The sequence below is a fragment of the Leopardus geoffroyi genome, chromosome B2 (genome assembly GCF_018350155.1).
Source record: "Leopardus geoffroyi isolate Oge1 chromosome B2, O.geoffroyi_Oge1_pat1.0, whole genome shotgun sequence".
Taxonomy (NCBI): domain Eukaryota; kingdom Metazoa; phylum Chordata; class Mammalia; order Carnivora; family Felidae; genus Leopardus; species Leopardus geoffroyi.
The window spans coordinates 88,583,868-88,600,941 of NC_059332.1; the positions used below are offsets into that span (position 1 = coordinate 88,583,868).

At 36.5% G+C, this 17,074-nt stretch overlaps 1 long non-coding RNA gene across 2 annotated transcripts in view; it reads left to right on the top strand.

Moving 5' to 3' along the window:
- The window catches only part of LOC123608760, a 279,816-nt gene that overhangs the window by 227,469 nt on the left and 35,273 nt on the right, over positions 1-17,074 (top strand). The window contains exons 4-5 of one of the 2 annotated variants that reach the window (XR_006717427.1): positions 7,134-7,246; positions 9,704-9,756. The exons of the other annotated variant lie outside the window; for it this stretch is intronic. This is a non-coding gene — a long non-coding RNA (uncharacterized LOC123608760). The remainder of the gene's footprint in view (positions 1-7,133; positions 7,247-9,703; positions 9,757-17,074) is intronic. 2 annotated transcript variants of the gene reach the window in all.

Sequence of the window (17,074 nt, forward strand, 5' to 3'; positions counted from 1 at the left end):
ACTGTATTCACTGCATAGTGTATACCATATAATAAGTGCTGAGTAAATATTTATTAAATGTGTAAACCCTCTAATACCTACTGTAATATAAATGCTTGTAAACTATGAACCCATAGGAATTGTAGCAAAATGATGGAAATGATATTGACAAGGCCAACCAGGAGAATCCATGTTCCCCACCTGATTCCAGTAAATGTGATATTATTAAATATTGGGCTTCCCAAGTGATTTTAGAATTCATAGTTATTTTTTTGTCAGAGCCATGGATAAGCAACACTTTTTTCTTTACCACAAGAAAAAGCTGGCAGCTGTCAACAACACCCATTTTCCACAGAGTTCATAGGATTGTTCTCTGAAGACCTTACCTATGACCGGAACTGCATTTCTCATTTTGAATTGGCAGCTATTTGAATTGTGTTTCATAAACTTCCTGATTCCTAGAGGCATTTTTATAGGATGTTTTGGTCACAAACTTAAAATTGTGCAATTTTATAGATTTATGTGTACTAAGCTTCTAATTGGAGTATTGATTTTTAAATCTCTATAACTATTTATTTTAGATGCAATGAAGCATTATCATAAATAATTGAAACTCAGATAACAAAATCCAAATAAATTACAAAGAACACATTATAATTTGAGGTAATTTTTATTTCATTTACCATCCACCACCTGACAAAATATAGCGGTTCATAGTTAGCAGCTATACCTACAGAATAAAATAGATTGTAGTCTACATGTAATTTTGACCTCAGTTACATCTGTAGGTTATTTTTTTTAAATTTCTATATATTTAATAAGTAAAAATTATTATATATATATATATATATATATATATATAGAGAGAGAGAGAGAGAGAGAGAGAGAGGGAGCATTTTCTATACTGGCTTTTCCTACCCATCCATCTAGGCATTTAAAAAATACTTATTGAGCCACTATCATGTCCCAGGCCCTAGACTAGATGTGGAAGACCTAATGGTAACTAAGGTGGATGGTGCCTGTTTCCTCCTGGAGTATATTATGTCAGGGAGGTCACATAGCACTGCATGACCTTATACAATTTGCTGACTCCATGAAATTGGAGGATGTAGTGTATTGTGTGGGGAAAAGGTAAGGTTGTAAGTCAAGATTTCTTGGAGGAAATAGGTCTTATTGAGGCAGAGTATGGGAGAAAAGATTCCAAGAGAGGGAAAAGCATTTACAGAGACCCAGAGGCAAGAGAGAGCATGGCTAGAAGAATTGAAAGGTATACAGGAACATAGATGCAAAAGAGGAAGGTGCAAAGATATATTCAAAGGGTCCAGATGATGCAAGGTCTTATGAGTCTAATTAGAGTTTGGACTTATCATAAAGACAATGGGATTCAACTGTGAATAATGTGATCGGATTTATGTTTTAGAAGGTCTTCTTTGGATGCATGATGACAAATGGATGGGAGGGAGAGAAGACACTAGGTGAAGAAGTTGCCAAAAATAAAACCACTTTTAGTCAAAAATATAATGGGGTAAATTAAAATTAAAAATAAAATGCAATGACAACTCCAGACAGATGGTAAGGTTCACAGAGCCAAACTTGGATTAAAATGCATAAAATATATAAAATGTGATCTAATCAAATGCAAGATGTATGCTAAATTCATGTTCTACTGAAATTTAAGATGCTTAAATAAGGAAATAGAAAAGTAGAGCAAGTGAAGCCACATTACCACAATTACTCAGTGCCATCCCATGTACCCATATAAAGTATGTTTTCCTTTCATATGAAAGTCCAAATGGTCACTGCTGCATAGCCTGCAAACCCAGGAAGGCAGTGGCATAAGTGTCTACAGCATTTTTCAATCAGCACCCTGCAACATTAACTCCTTCATCCACCTGATAATAGAGAGCATTCTAATCCTATTGTTCCATAGAGAATCCAGGGTAAAACTATTTGATCCCAGATAATTAGTTAATGACATTATATATAATGAGATGCTTTTTTGTTCTTTCTCTGAACAATGTCACTAATATGCAGACCTTCACCTTGAGCACCAATGACACGGTGTTAAGATGCCATGGTTTAAAATGTAGATAATTTACTTCCTTAAAAATTTTACAACTGCACACCCAGCATTAAAAGACAACTGTTTTGACTTATTCCTTTTACCACTTTTTTCAGCTTCCTCTAAAGAAAGGAGAAATACTTTAAATACACCTTCAAACCTGCGCAGATAGGCAGGGCAAACTTCTAACAGTATAAATTGAAATAAATTGTTAAGTGTATGTTCAGTTCCAGATTTTGAAGCAAAAATAACTTTGAACATTTTGGGGCTAGAATTAACAAATATTATAGAATTTCCTTCCCACATTTGAAATTTTAATTTCATAGTATTTTCAGTCCTCTGGGCTGAAACGAGGACCAGATAATATTTTAGCAAAAAAGGTGTTTTGTTTTCACGCTTTCATCATGCAAAAATAACCCAACTAATTTAGCCTTAACTTTCAAAAAATATTCAGTTACATACAGAAATCAACTATGTAATTCTCAGGCCAAAGGAATATTTATCAGAAAAGTCTGAAGCAAAGATTTTTATAAAAATATACTCTTCCATAAAGTTTTATTTTCAGTCATTTTTGACATGATGTAAATGAATCACTGCATTATTGCCTACTAGTTATCTCTTATCCTTGATCTGCCAGGATTTTGTAATTTTTTTGGTATAAATTTTGATCATTTAAATTAAAAACCTGAGGCCAAACTTAAATATTGTAATTTTTTAATAATTATAAAAACAATAGCGGTGTGCATTTATGCTGTGCTCCCAAAATGCCAGAGACTGTGCTAAATGCTATGTATACATCATCTCTTTTAACTGTACCGCAGTCTTAGGAGGGAAGTGAAATTGTTATCTCCAATTCACAGTTAAGGAAACTAATTCTGAAAGGATTAAATAATTTGCACTGAGCTACTGTGTTAGTTTGTGATGGAGCCAAGATTCCCCTACCCCCTGCCTCTCTGACTCTAGACTCCGCTCAAAAGTGGCACCCCCTTGTGAAACAGCCCCTGGCATAGCCCCAGTCAGAACAGTCAGAGTGAGTAGGAATAAAGCCAAGGGTAATGAGATACTATCATATATTATAGTAGGTATAGATGAAAAACTATATACCTAAACCCTCTGATAAATTACGTAGCCATAGGAATTATTAATTCATTGTGTTAACTCCTATGGTGGATTGAATCAACAGATGTTTAAAAGCCAAATTAAAATTATTTACGGTATCTTAATACTGGCAGAAAGTATCAGCTCAATAATAGCAACATATTAACTTAGTTGTTAGGATACTTTGGCCTAAATCTCAAGCTGTCAGTGGCCATTCTAAAGATTTTGGATAAGCACAGAAATATATGTTTTATTCAGTTTCCCTTAGGATTTTCACTCAACCAGCTATTCTGAGCACCCCTTCTAAGAGGATACTGGCATTGTTAAGTGCTGGAATGAGGGACATTCAGGTGAGTAGTAAATTGATTTTGACCTTAAGGAATGTACATTCCATATTTAGAATAAGGGGATTAAAACATGTAAGGGAATTGCAAAGTATAGATTGCTAATAATAAAATTATATATAAATCCCAATAGTATGTGAAAGAAAAAACACTTCTGCCATAAGCAGTGCTCTATAAGGCACACATGATTTGCTCGGGGCTCAGCTCTGACTGTATCTCTTTCCATACTTCACTCTTGCTCACTTTGTTCTTGCTACCTTGGGACCATGTATCTGTTTCTTGAAATCTCTGAGCTCAGGGACTTTATATTTGTTCTTACCTCTGCCTGGATACTCTTGGGCCAGCAGTGCGTATGGCCGGCTCCTTCTCATCTTTAAGGACCCAAGCCTTATGTCCTGTTCAAAGAGAACTTCCACGACCCCTTTTTCTAAAGTGGTCCTCTTCTATCACTCTCTTCATTCTTTCAGAGTACTTAAAACCATCTAATGATAGAATGTAATAGTAATTTCTTCTGTTTTGTACATTTTGATAATGAATTAGCTGTGAGAGTGATTAGGTGTCCATATCACAGATAAGTGATTAGGTATGAAAGACTTGATGATCAGGATTCGTGTCCGTGCACAATTGGAAACTTCGGTTACTGATGGGGGCACTCCTGTGTACATGCCCTAGAAGTCAATCCCAATTCTGGATTCAGATGAGAGTTGGAAGGAAATGGAGAGGTCTGATGTCACCTGGTTCTGTCTCACTAGGTTTGGATTGAGTACCAGAACCTGCTTTCCCAAAGTTCCCAAGATTTTCACTGGTGACCATCCTCCTTCTGAATATAGTCATCTCTTTGACAACATCCTTGTTGGATCATTATCTAGTCACTGTTTTAACATTTCTGGTCATCAATAACTCAGTACTTCAAAAGCATACATTGATTTTAGTCATGTAAAATCTTTTTTTAATACAATTTATTGTCAAATTGACTTACATACAATACCCAGTACTCATCCCAACAAATGCCTTCCTCAATGCCCATCACCCATTTTCCCCTCTCCCCCACCCCCATCCACCCTCAATTTGTTCTCTGTATTTAAAAGTCTCTTGTTTGCCTTCCTCCCTGTTTGTTAACTATTTTTTTCCCCTTCTCTTCCTCCACGGTCTTCTGTTAAGTTTCTCAAGATTCACAAATGAGTGAAAACATACGATACCTGTCCTTCTCTGACTGACTTATTTCACTCAGCATAATACCTTCCAGTTCCATCCACGTTGCTGCAAATAGCATGATTTCATTCTTTCTCATTGCCAAGTAGCATTCCATTGTATATATAAACCACATCTTCATTACCCATTCGTCAGTCGATGGACATTTAGGCTCTTTCCATAATTTGGCTATTGTTGAAAGTGCTGCTATAAACATTGGGGTGCATGTGCCCCTATGCTTTAGCACTCCTGTATCCCTTGGGTAAATTCCTAGTAATGCTATTGTTGGGTCGTAGGGTAGTTCTATTTTTAATTTTTTGAGGACCCTCCACACTATTTTCCAGAGCAGCTGCACCAGTTTGGATTCCCACCAACGGTGCAAGAGAGTTTCTGTTTCTTCACATCCTCACCAGCATCTTGTAGTTTCCTGATTTGTTCATTTTAGCCACTCTGACTGGTGTAACAAAATACAGCATCCTTTCTTAACAAAAACCCTCAAGAAAGTCGGGATAGAAGGAACATACTTAAACATCATAAAAACCATATATGAAAAATCCACAGCTAATATCATACTCAATGGGGAAAAACTGAGAGCTTTCCCCCTGAGATCAGGAACACAACAGGGATGCCCACTCTCACCATTGTTGTTTAACATCGGGTTGGAAGTCCTAGCACCAGCAGCCAGACAACAAAATGAAATAAAAGGCATCAAAATTGGCAAAGAAGAAGTCAAACTTTCACTTTTTGCAGACATGATACTCTACGTGGAAAACCCGAAAGACTCCACCAAAAGACTGATACATGATACATGAAATCAGCAAAGTTGCAGGGTACAAAATCAATGTATAGAAATCGGTTGCATTTTTATACACCAATAATAAAGCAATGGTCACGTAAAATCTTGATGTTCATCCAAAATTTAACCGAAATTAGCCCTCCCATCAACTTTGCAACCTTCTAATTTCTGCTCATAAATTTAAGCCTACACCTCAACACTAACCTAACTCTTTTGTTTCACATTATAGCACATATTTGAAGACATATACCACCTTCCCTACTACATTTTCTATTCTTCAGGTTAAACATCTTCACTTTCTTTTACTCTTCTTCCTTTAAGCAACAAATATTTGAGTTACTACTACTACTTACTAGACACTAAAGTAACACGTCCATTCCTTTTATAATTCTAGTATTTTGCACTATACTTATACTGCATATGCAACCTACAATTTGCACTCTTGAGACCCCATTGTCCCTTAATGTGGACTCCACACATTTAATAATATACTGTTAACTCATTTGTTGAGCAGTGCATTACCTTGTATTCCAGCATTTCTTAAACTTGTCATTCTCATATTTCCATCACCATTTTACCATATTTCGGTACTACCAGTACAGACTTGATGATTTTCTTTAAATTTTCTCGCTTTTGACCTAAATATTGTTTCAAAAGAGGTTTTTATGCCACTGCCATAAAAAAACACTAATATTACTCTACAAATGGAAAGAAATTATAAAGTAAATACAATGAAAATGTTAATACAGTTAAAAATAAAAATTATCTGTATCAATAAACATAGTTGTGTTTTAAATGTCTACTTAAGAAAAAAAAGCTCTCAGCAAAAGGAATAGAACTATTTTCACTAGTCACTAAGTTTATAATGAAAAGAGGCACTACATAAATGAGTAAACATAATTTTTAGTTAGATATTAATTACCTCTTTGAAGTTTTGGTCATGTATATACCTAGACCAGAAAGTGATAGATAACATCAGCTACAATATAATTTACATTTTTAATGGCAATAGGTGACCCTTTGACCAGTGGGGAAGGAGTTGCAAAGCAAAAGCTTGGTCAGCATTCTTACCCATTAAACTCAGCCTTCATTCTTGTTCAGGAGGCAAGAGCATAAAAAACCTGTGAAGTGAAAACAGCTCCAAGGATGGCAGGCTGGGCACATCCACTGGCCTCTATTCTCCCACCATCCCCTCAGAAGGCCTACTGTATCCACAGGAAAGGAATGGGGAAGAAAGGAGTTCATTCAATGAAAAAATGGGGAAAATGTGACTCTCTTTAGCTGTGGATTAATCCAAGAAGCAATCTGACTTACACTGCCCTGAAAAAATCTCAGAAAGTTCAGTAACTGGGTAATACCAAAGATTTCTGGAGACATGGGTGAACATAGGGTTAATAATGTAAAGAATTGTTAAAATATTATTTAAGAAGCAATCATAACACTAAGGTACCCCCCTCACCAACTGACTGATGACTAGAAGTTTATTCTCTGGAAAGAGTAAAACAGGCTCATTGGACTCAGACAAGTTAAGCACAGTTAAGGTCAGGAATGGCACATTGAAATTAGAAGCATTGGTGAAAATTTTCATCCTGAATATTGAACCTCCAACTTTATTTTCCACCCAATTCCCATAATGCTAACAGCCGTGATTCTTTCATCCAAGCAGGAGATTGGAGCAATTTTCTCTGAAGAATATGACTTTAATAAGACCAAGAGAAAGAGACTAAATCTGCTGACATCTGGGTTTCCATCTCCATACCCCCATATGACTCAAAAGTAAGAATCCCTGACAATGTTTACATACACATACAGAGGTTCCACCTAGCTTTTTATTTGCCTGCTCTAATATCAGTAGACACTTGAGAAAGCCTCTAATGTGAGAGGGAGATCAAAACAATCAAAATAAAGCAATCAGTGCTGTGAGCACCACACATTAAGAAATAAAACCCTTGGGTTTTCATTTAATAATCAGTAAACATTGGTTAAGCACCTACTGTTAGGGATTATGACCAATTGTGAGGTGAACTGAATCAGACAGAAGGAGATCATGATTTTCTTGAAAATGTTCCATTGGAGGGCATGACTTAATGGTCTAGCTAAAAGGGCATGCTAACATGATGCTAACCACCTACTCACAGATCACCATCCTCCCAGTCTAGGCACTGGGAAAATATGGAGAAAAGTTTTCATCTACAGAAAAGGCACAATACACTGACCTAGGATTGCTGCTTTAACCTGATCTGATAAAGAAGCCAAGAAAGCAAATCCTCAGTAATCATGAGTTTTCAATTGAGTAGTTCTACCCAGTAAGGAGGTGAGGAGTGATGGCACCAATGACCATCACCGACCAATCTAGTAGCACCTTCTTTCTCCATAGACAGAAATGACTAAAGGTGGGAGGAGAAGTCAGTGGTGCAACTCCAGTTGAGGTCCCTCCACACAGAAATATGAGGAAGGGAGAATAAATGTTCCTCTGTAACACCTGTTATGTTTTAGACTCTTTTCTGTAAGAACTGAAAAAAAAACATTCTTTTTCATAGTGTCATTCAATTTACATTTACTTCAACTTATTTTTACTTAATTACTTTGGAACAGTCTTCCCAAAGTTTTGACATATTTTCAAGATCTGAATGTAATAATAACCAGCTTATCTACCTTTCTTGGTTCTACAAATTTGAGATCTTATCCTTTCTATACATGTATCCAAATAAATAAAGTGGTACTACAAATATGACAGAGGATGAGACCCTGTTCCTCCATGGTAATGATAACATATTCCATGACTTTGGGGGGTATGATCATTTGACCAGTTATAAATCTACTTACCTAAACAGAGTTTATTTTGAATTCTTATCACCAAAGAAACATGAAGAAATTTTACCAAATTTTGTTCTGGAATTCACATGTTTGATGTTAATGGCAAATTCTTCATTCATTTATGCCATAGCCATTTTTTAAAGAAAAAAATATACATATAAAGAGAAAGAGGGGTTTTTTTGAATTAATTGTTCTAGGTGAACCCTTTCAAGCTATAATTGAACATTGCTTCCTCTTCCCAGTGCTAATAAAATAACCTTTTAAAAAACCTTTCTGCAATGCTTTCAGTGACAGGGTAATACTCATTTACCTATGGTTTCCATATTTTGTTTTTTTGCTTTTTTTTTTTGAAAATCAAAGAAAGATTTCCCATTTCTAGCAAGATTTCTGGTTTTCTAACAAGTTTTTGTCAGAGGTTATCAGTTGAGGCTCTATAGTCACGTCTGCAACTTATTTCAGTTTCATAGGATGAAATTCACCTAGCCTAGAGATTTGGATTCATTTAAAGAATCTCAGTACTTCCCTACTGTCTTCTCACATTTACCTCTTCATCATTTGTAACCTTTCCAGTTTGCAAGTCATTCTCCTTGAAGAAAAAGACAAAAGCAAAATACTTGTGTAGTTTTGCTTTCTCTGTGTCAGCTGTCAACTCAATCTCTCTCCTCAGAAATAAAATGATATAATATCTGTTTGGAGCCTGAAAAATCCTTTTTGCTCAGCATTTGTCTAAGAAAAAAACCTAGAAGGAGAGAAAGAAGAGATAGCAGATTTTTTTCTATCTTTAATGTGTACATTAATTTACTTGCTTGCTCATTGAATCATTTATAGGAGGTGATTAGGCACCATTTTCTTGGTTTCAGATATTGTACTGAATACAAATGATAGATGAGTAGAGACTGATACTATGTCTTGAAAGACATGTTTTCATCACTGGATATATGTTCAGGTCAGGGCAGGGGGCAGATCAGAAAAGTAAATTAGCAAAGAGAATGCAGAGATTGTGTACCCCAACTGGGTGCCAAAGGAAGCACACTTTGACAAAGTCAGTGCTTATGGTGGGGAGGCTGTGCAGAAAAGTCAGGCACAGCTTCCAAGTAGAGTCAACCCTTTTGCTGAATCTTAAAAGATGAGGAGAAAAGAGCTTTTGGAGCAGAGGAGCAGGGTCAGAAAAGGTAGAGAAGATGATAAATGGTTAAAGAGAGCATGACCACTTAAAAATCCCCAAGCCTGGCCATCTGATGAAGTGGAGAGGTGATGCGGTGTGTTCTTTTTAATGATACTTTCATTAAAAGTACAATTTTGGGGTGGCTAGTTAAAGTTTTCTCAAGTGCTCTTTATTTTGCTTTCATTCATGCCCATTGGGGGTTTGCATATAGGAAGTGATTTAAAACTCATGCTGGTCTTGTCTGTTCACAGCAAATTTATATCTCCTTCTGAGAAGCAACATCTTTCTTCAAAGGCTTTGCATGGTGAGCATCTTCTGTCCTGGGGTGCCTTCATTTCAGATATTTTGTTATCTCTTATACTAAAATACTTGTCCCACTGTTTATAGTACAGAGGGCTTTATATGAGAGAATACTGGAATTATTGAAATCTTGGCTTTTAAATAACTCAGAAAGCAGAGAAATGTAAATAATGAAAAAGAGTTCATAGCACAACCAATACAGACAGTACTTGCATAATTATTTTTTTTATAATATTTCATGTTGGTCTAAAAAGTATCTTTGGTTGTTGCAGATTATCATTCACAGAAAATCATCTTCTGAGGCAGATGATTAAAATGTTCTTCTCTGTTTATAAAATTTAGATAATGCTTCCCAATTAAAATAACATTGGACCAGCAGAATTCCCTAACTTCCTACTATAGCCCATAAGACATTGAACATACATACATACACACACACACACACACACACACACACACACACACACTCACCAGGTAGGAAGCTTCTTTATACCCCAGTTTCTTTTCACAGCTATACCATCCCTAGCTCCCTTTTGAAATGGAAGCCTACACACATAACTCAAGATCATAAAGCCCACATATGAAAGACCCACAGCTAATATCATCCTCAGTGGGGAAAACTTGAGAGCTTTACTCCTAATGCCAGGAACATGACAGGGATGTCTACTTTCACCACTGTTATTCAACATAGTATTAGAAGTCCTAACCTCAGCAATCAGACAACAAAAAGAAGTACAAGAAATCCAAACTGGCAAGGAAGAAGTCAAATTTTCACTCTTTGCAGATGACACGACAGTCTGTGAAAAACCCAAAAGACTCCACCAAAAAATTGCTAGGACTGATATATGAATTCAGCAAAGTTGCAGGATGTAAACTCGATGCACAGAAATCAGTTACATTTCTATACACCAATAATGAAAGAGCAGAAAGAGAAATCAAAAACAGACACATAGATCAATGGAGCAGAATAGAGAAACCAGAAATGGGGACCCACAAACATATGGCCGACTAATCTTTGACAAAGCAGGAAAGAATATCCAATGGAAAAAGACAGTCTCGTCAGCAAATGGTGATGGGAGAACTGGACAGAGACATGCATAGGAATGAACTTGGACCACTTTCTTACACCATACACAAAAATAAATTCAAAATGGATGAAAGACCTAAACATTAGACTGGAGCCATCAAAATCCTAGAGGGGAAAACAGACAACAACCTCTTTGACCTCAGCCATAGCAACTTCTTACCTTGACACGTCTCAGGAGGCAAGGGAAATGAAGAACTATTGGGACCTCATCAAGATAAAATGCTTCTGCACAGCAAAGGAAACAATCAACAAAACTAAAAGGCAACTGACAGAATGGGAGAAGATATTTGCAAATAACACATCAGATAGAGGGTTAGTATTTAAAATCTATAAAGAACTTATTAAACTCAACACCCAAAAAAGCAAATAATCCAGTGAAGAAATGGGCAAAAGGCATGAACAGACACTTTTCCAAAGAAGACATCCAGAAGGCTAACAGACACGTGAAAAGATGCTCAATATCACTCATCATCAGGGAAATACAAATCAAAACCACATTGAGATACGACCTCACACCTGTCAGAACGGCTAAAATTAACAACACAGGAAACAACAGGTGTTGGTGAGGATATGGAGAAAGAGGAGCCCTTTTGCACGGTTGGTGGTATGCAAACTGGTGCAGCCACTCTGAAAAACAGTATGGAGTTTCCTCAAAAAATTAAAAATAGAACTACCCTGCAACCCAGCGATAGCACTACTAGGAATTTCCCAAAGGATACAGGAGTTCTGATTCGAAGGGACACATGCACCCCAATGTTTATAGAAGCATTATCAACAATAGCCAAATTATGGAAAGAACCCAAATGTCCATCGACTGATGAATGGATAAGGAAGATGTATACATACAATGAAATATTACTCAGCGATCAGAAAGAATGAAATCTTGCCATTTGCAACAACATGGATGGAACTAGAGTGTATTATGCTAAGTGAAATAAGTCAGAGAAAGACAAATACCATATGATTTCACTCACATGTGGAATTTAAGAAACAAAACAGATAAACATAGGAGAAGGGAAGCAAAAATAAGATAAATACAGAGAGGGAGACAAACCATAAGAGACTCTTAAATACAGAGAACAAAAGGGGGGTTGCTGGAGGGGTATTGGGTGGGGGAATGGGCAAAATGGGTGAGGGGCATTAAGGAGGGCACTTGTTGGGATGAACACGGGGTGTTATATGCAAGTGATGAATCATGAAATTCTATTCCTGAAATCATTATTACACTGAAATATTATTACATAACATTAGTTATGTTAACTAACTTTGATTTAATTTTTTTTTAAAAAACTAAAGAAAAAAAGGAATAGCAAAAAAAAAAACCACAATCAAATGTAAGTCTTCACCAAAAGTTAAAATCAACATAAAAGAGCCCTCATTGGCATTGGTATTCTAACAAAGGTGACCACTGTACCACCTTAGCATAGGTACTCTTTCCACATGCATTCAAAGACAACAACTTCTAGGTACAACCCTTCAGCAAGGAGGCAGGTAAAATGTTTAACCTTATGGTGGCCATAGAAACTAATGTCTGAGCCATTCCAGCCCATGAGTGTAAAATGACATCACATTAACCTTTATGCCTACACTGTATTGACTTAAGGCCCTTTGTTTTAATTGTTGGGTGTCAAAACAGTTCCTCCCTCAGAAATTATCTTGGCAGAATTACCCTGAAATTATTTCTTAAACCCCCAAACTGGGTATATATAACATGTATTTACAAATCAGTTCTGCCAACTAACATCCCTAGGGCCACCTGCTGTGTTCCTTTTTTCTGCTAAAACTATGCCCAGCTGAGGTGTGCAACCTTTAAGTCCACTACCTAGAGAAGCCTCACAGTTGGTACTGTTGAGATGGCAATCATAAAGTTGCCTGTGTCTATGTCAAGGTCTGAGCAAAGACCTCCATATTTTCACACTCTGCTGAGAATCACTGGACTTTGTGTGGAAGTAAGAAGAAATGCCCTTTTATTAATATCTCAGCCATATTTAATTAGTTGGTCTCCTAAGCAACTCTGGTCATCACTCGACTGTTACAAAATTCTTTATTTCAGCATCTATACTTTGCTCTTTTTCTCATATAAGCAACTTTCAACCTGCCCCACCCACAAGAAAACACAGTCCTTCCCACTCTCCCCACCAAATGCCTATTTCCATAGGAACAAGAAAACAAGCCACAGTCCTGACAAGGTCTATTTTAGTTTATTTTTTTACAAAGAAACATTTCTTTCTACTTCTATCCAGCTTCTACTCCAGGAAGACATAAATATAAATATAAATATAAATATAAATATAAATATAAATATACACACACACACATGCATATCACACACACGTCAAAACAATAACAACAAAATACAAATTGCCATGGCTGTATTACCAACCAGAATACTTAATACTATCAGTAGGGAATTTTTAGTCTTCCTCAAGAATACTGATAGGTATGTGGCAGATTATATTACTCTGAGAGGGGTCACAACTATATCTATCATCCCACATGCTCTTCTTACAGGATGATTTTGACATACCTCCCATTGAAAGGCAAGGTCTATGTTCCCTCTCCTTGAATTAGGTGGGCTTGTGACCATATCACAAGTGACGCTATGTGATTTCCAAGGAGGTTGTAAAAGGTGATACTATTTCCACCTGATTTACTTGGGATGTTTGCTCTCTGACCCAGCCAGTATATTGTGAGAAAGCCCAAACAGCTCATGGAAAGGCCTGTGGAGAGAGGAACCAGGCCCCTGGCCCACATCCTTGTTGAGCTCTCGGCACCAATCTGTCAAGTTGAAAATGGATCTTGCAACCCCCAGTTGATCTAATCCCCTTCCTGACACAAGAAGGAGCATAGATAAACTGTAACTGCTGACTTTGTAATTACTAAGCTCAAAATTTCAAATTCGTTAGCAAAATAAATGATTGAGGTTGTTTGAAGCCATTGAATTTGAAGTGGTGTGTTATGCAAGAACATATAATTGAAACATACTTGGGTGCCTGAAAGTGCTTCTGTAACAAAGGGCCTAAAGTGTGTGGCATTGCCTTTGGGATCAGGCAGCACGTGTAAACTTCAAGGGTCTCAAAGATAATTAGAGAAAGCTCAGAGGGCTTCAAAGAGAGTGTTAGCAGAAATCTAAAGAGACCAGAAGATGCTGTCAATGAGAGCTTAAAGAAGATTCAGGAAAAGAGGGGCCTTCTTATGTAGTAGCAGAAAGTTTGACAAGTGTTACCTGAGTTAATTTGAAATTATATCTAATGAACTCGATGGTCTAGCTAAAGAGATTTCCAGAAACAGTATTGAAGGTACTGTCTCACTTCTTCTAGCTGCCTACACTAAAATGAGAGGGATAACAGATGAGCTAAGAAAATAATTGATTAGTTTACAAACAAAATGTGAGGAAATAAAAATGGTCTAGGACTTGTAGGGGTCCTAAAATAAAACTGTTTCTCATTCCCATCACTCTTGACAGCAAATGGTTCTCAAATGAACAATTGATCCTGGTCAAAGATCAAACCAAGTATCGTCTGTAGGATCCTTTTTTAAGATCTCAGAAAGATTTAAGATGGTCCATCAGGGTTGCCTTGTACCTCCACACTGAGAGTTTCTCCATCTAGTAGCCTCCGATTCAAGGCACCCAAGTCCTACGGCATATCTCAGTGCAGCAAGTCCTTCCTGAGTATATGCCATGTGTACTGCTTGGGGAAAATTCTATACCATCTCATTTATATCTTCCAATAAGGTGGGTGCCAGGTCTTACAGAGCCTCAACAGATGCTTACAAATGCTAATGAAGGTGACTTATCTTGTGGTCATCTTCAACTATTCCTTTGTTCCTGCAAGCCTTGTCCAAGTTGTGGATTTGGGAGCTTGTTACTGCGTTTTGTTTTGTTTAGCTTAAGGTTGTTGTTATGCAGCCACTAGATAATTGAAAAAAAGGTATTAGCTTTGCATTTAGGTGCTTTCTCAGAGAACTGGATGATACTAATTATTATAAAAAGTTAAAATTTATCAAATGACCCATCACAGCATTACCTTACCAACTGTTTGATATTAAAGAAATAGATAAATTATATCTTAGACACCTTCTTGACTATTTTGAAATTTTTTGAAGTGTTACCATGTAATAATTTAAAAATCATATGATTGTAGGGGAACCTGGGTGGCTCAGTCAGTTAAGCGTCCGACTTCAGCTCAGGTCATGATCTTGCTGTTCATGAGTTCGAGCCCCAAGTCCAGCTCTGTGTTGTCAGCTCAGAGCCTGGAGCTGCTTCAGATTCTGAGTCTCCCTCTCTCTCTGCCCCTCCCCCACTCGCACTCTGTCTCTGTCTCTCAAAAATGAATAAACATTAAAACAATTTTTAAAAAATCATATGGTTGTAAAGTGTGTGGGGAAAAAAAGACACCACATATTATGTTTGCATATGACTATAGCTATGAGAAAATAAATATTCCAAAAAAAAAAAAAAAGAGTCAAACCAAAAAAGAAATACCATGTATGGAAAAAATAGTGGAAAAACATTCAAGAAATCCCCCCAAATGATGTGACTATGGATAGTTTTGTTAATCTTTCTTTGTTAATCTTTCTTGTTTCTTTCAGTTATTTCTAAAATTTTAAAAACATATGTTATTATACTTATAATGGAAACACATTATGCCAATTTTTATGAAAACTAAATGATTTGCTGAAACCTCAGCACAAAGCAAAATTGTGGCTTTCTAGCTGCTAGTTGTCATTTCAGGTTTTCAGGGCAAATAAAACATGACATTTATTTTACTTTCTTGATACGATTTTTGAAATATGCCTAGATGAAACTGGTTTCTTCCTTTTACTTCCTTACTATTCCTAGGACAATACTTTGAAATTTTCCTGCTTAAATACATGTTATTCATCTTCCTACATGTATAACTAATTGGCACATGCCGCAAAATGGCCCTTCAATAAATATCATCCCCTGAATATATGAATCCTTTCCTGATGAGTCCTCACCTTTCTCACAAAACTTCACATGTCCTGTAATACTTGGGGAGACTGATGCATTTTTTTCTCTATCATCCTCTTAAAGAGCTGTTTTTCTATGATATTTTTGACTACCTTCTCTGTGTAGATAAATCACCAATCTCTGTTTTCATTCCCCTCTCCTCTGCCAGTCTTGCATTTCTCAGTGTTCGGTTAATATCAACACAGGGATGCTTATATATTCAAGATTTCATTATTTCTCCAAACGTCATGCTTATTTTCTCCTCCCTATAATATGCAAAAAAAATTCTTCACTTTTTCATAGTTGCTATTCAATCATAACCAGACTCTTCCAAAATTATTTCTCTGCTTTTTCCAACTGATCATTAAATTTTCTTCATTTCCCTCCCTTTCTGCTATCCTGGGAGTAAAATGATCAAAACATTTTGTTTGGAGCAAATGAAGAACTCCAGTACTCACCTCCAGCAGAGTGCCATTCAGTCAGACCTTTATTCACTGCTCCTTTCTCTCCCTAATCCATTGCCCTGGTTATGCCAAGCAACGCACGCTTCTTTCCTTTTCTCTTCATTGTGGCTGGACTAAATCCCCACGGTCACAAGTCACAAGCATCTTTCTCATCTATCCTTTTGCCACCATAACTCTTCACCATAAATCCCCACTGACACCGTTTTTTTTCTCTCTGTCACTAATGCAGATGATTGATATGAAGCTGTAAATTCTCTAGTAGCCAACCCTATTGACTCCCTTGATACTTCATGATCAGGCAAGCAAACTTCCTTTTAGTCAAACAAATATAAAAGAAATTATTTGAAGAAAATAAGTAATCTGGGAGAATCAGTGATCTGGAGTTGTTAATTAAAAAAAAAAAAAAAGCAAACTACACATTAAAAAAATCTTATCACTTAATTTATCCATTAACAATTTTGTTTTGATTTTGTGTGTGTGCATGCATTGGCTAGTTTTTCCTGTTTAGGAGGAAAGGGAAGATGTAGGCAAATTAAGAAAAGTAGACCCATTTGAGCAAATCTGAAAATAAAAGTACATGTGCTTAATGCAGATGAGTATAATACATGACTCTCTGTTTGTAAACATAATGGATGGTTATGTAATAAAGTACTCAATGATACACTATACTTAAGGATGTATGACACTTGAGAATATGCTTAGGGAAGAAAGTGCACAAAATAGAAAATACAAGGTGATGCAAAAGTTTTTAAACAAATATGGAACTTTTAAACCTTGCTCAGATAATCAGGGCCAG